Source organism: Bombus affinis, unplaced genomic scaffold (genome assembly GCF_024516045.1).
Source record: "Bombus affinis isolate iyBomAffi1 unplaced genomic scaffold, iyBomAffi1.2 ctg00000849.1, whole genome shotgun sequence".
Classification (NCBI taxonomy): Eukaryota; Metazoa; Arthropoda; class Insecta; order Hymenoptera; family Apidae; genus Bombus; species Bombus affinis.
Window position 1 is genome coordinate 5,001 of NW_026109395.1, and position 2,500 is coordinate 7,500.

General features: G+C 53.6%; 1 pseudogene; it reads right to left on the bottom strand.

Annotated features, from left to right (window-relative positions):
- The window catches only part of LOC126928336 (large subunit ribosomal RNA), a 10,242-nt pseudogene that overhangs the window by 3,838 nt on the left and 3,904 nt on the right, over window positions 1-2,500 (bottom strand).

Consider the following 2,500-nt stretch of genomic DNA (forward strand, 5'->3'; position numbering starts at 1 on the left):
GTTGGAGGTATATCCGAGCGGCGTCTTCAGCGTCGATGTTGTTTCCTCTCCTCTGAGTTTCCTTGCGACTGTTTTGTAAGCGATGCCCCAAGGTTCCCTGTTACCCTCTTTGGTGACGAAGTCCTGCCAGCTCTGGATTTTTGCTCTTGCCAGCATCCTCTTATACTCCTTTCGTGTTGACCTGTACCGCAGCTTCTCCTGCTCCCTCGTAGCGGGGTCCCTGGCCCCCTGATACCTTCTTCTCGCCTGGTAGGTGTTTCTCTTTGCTCTGGTGAGTTCGGGCGTCCACCAGGGTACTGACCTGTAGTACCATTTCTTCTTTGGGATGGCGGTGTCGCAGGCACCTATCAGGGTTGCCTGGAGTTGCCCGGCCATTCTTTCGACGTCCTCTGCCTGCTGGAGGGTTGTTTCTTTGAGTGCCTCCATTTTCTCTGTGAGGGCACTCTGAAATACCTCCCAGTTGGCTTTTCGCGTGTTATAGCGTCTTTCCTGAAGCTGCGGTGTGGTGCTTCTCGTCCCGAAGTCGAGGAGCGTCTCCAGTATCCGGTGGTCACTGGAGGTACCATCTTCGCGTATCCTCCAGCCCTTTACAAGGAGTATTGCCTCTGGGCTCGCCATCGTCACGTCTATGTTTGATCGCCCTCGAGTTGTTTCAAACGTGTGGGGTTGTCCTGGTTGATTCAGGACATGGAGACCGTACTGCGCTATGACTGCCTCTAGGGCCTCGCCTCTGTCGTCGGTGCTCCTGCTGCACCACAGCGGTGATTTTGCGTTCGCATCCAGGCCGATGATGATCCTCTTGCCTCTGAGACACCGTAGTACCTTCTCCAACTGTTGCACGCCGACCTCGATGTTTCCTGTCGGCGGAAAGTACAGGCTTGCCGCGTACACCTCTGTTTCCCCGTCGCTTATCTGCACGCAGGAACAGTGTGTTGTGCAGAGTTCGGCGACCTCGAGGGGCGTTAGGGTCTCTGATTTTATCCCTACGGCCGCCATTGGCGGGTTGTGCTTCGACCCTCTGCAGGCGATCGCGACTCCTGTGCCGAATCCGGGTATTTTCCCATCGACGCTGTATGGTTCTTGCATTAATATTATGTCATCCCCATCGGCGTCCATTTGCGTCCGGATCTCATAAGGAGTTGTTTTGGATCGCTGCATGTTGTGCTGCAGGATCCTTATTTCCCTTTTCCTCCCAAGTCCTCTTCTGTCCCTGCGTTGCTCTTTATACATATTGCGTCCTTGCTATTATTGCTTCCAAGGCTTTCGTATACATTGGGCATTTCGCGTTGGAAGCTGCGTGGTCGCCCTTCCTCCCTGCTCTCTTGCAGTTTACGCAGGTGGCGTGCCCATCCTTATCTTTGCACTCTTTAGTGCTGTGCCCACTTTCTGCACAGTGCGCGCAGATTTCGTAGTTAACGCGGCAATATTTTGCCACGTGTCCGTATCCTTGACACTTGTAGCAGCGACTAATTGCTATGTAATCTTTAACTTTGCAGGCATTCCATGAGAGGAAGATCTTACCTTTCAATAGTTTCTCCCTTACCTGGGGGGGCACTTCGATGACCCAGTTCGTCTCCTCTTGATCCTTTCTGCCGGTCCTGAAGCAGAACTTGATGGCTGCAACGTCGTCCTCATTTAGTCTTTCTTGGTTCTGCTTCCTCATGCAGAGGCCAGGATCTCCTTCTCTGGAATGTCCCTCGGGACGTCGTAGATGATCATCCTGGGGGGTCTCCGCTGCGCGTGCTAGCTTTTAGTCCAGCCTCCTTAGTTTCGAGTTCTCGGTGAACTCTTTTTAGGCTCTCCGGCTTCGTCGTCTCACGGCTAGGCCCGTTTCCCTTTATTTTCCGGACGGCCGTAACTTGGATTCCTCTCTTGCGGGGATTCACTAGGGTGAACACCGCGTCAAGTGCTTCTTCGCTCGTTTGAATCTCGCCGCTCTCTTTCCGGTCCGAATTATGACCACATTTTTGGGCGGCTTGACCGCCGTCTGCTCGACCTTGTTGCTCGTTATCTTTACTTTTTCGGCATATGTCGGCTCCCTCTGTTCCTGCTGCGTCGTTCTCAAGACGGCTGTTTCTAGCCGCCTGGTTGCTTTGTTGACGGCGTTCATTATCGCCGTTTCCTTATTCTTCTCATCTCCGGCACTCTGCTCTAGCCTGCCTGTCAGGTAGCTATTATGGAGCAGTAGCTCGTCAACAATGCCCCTCATTTCTTTGAAGTGCCGTAGGATTACTGCGGCGTGTTCCTTGTTTATTTTCCTGGCCGAGTCTAAGCAGAACGCCGTGACCTTCCTCTCTATGTCACTGGCCTGTGCCTTTATATCGGGCACTTGCCGCTTATCCTCCCCGGCCAATCTCTCCTCATCTCTGGGGGGTTGTTTTCCCCCAGGCTTGCTCTCATCGTCTTCTCTGGTATCCTCGGGCTTGGAGTGGCCTCGTTCTTTTCCATCTGTTTCCTCAGGGGTTGGAGGACCACTCTGGCCTCTGCGCCTGGCGACGAG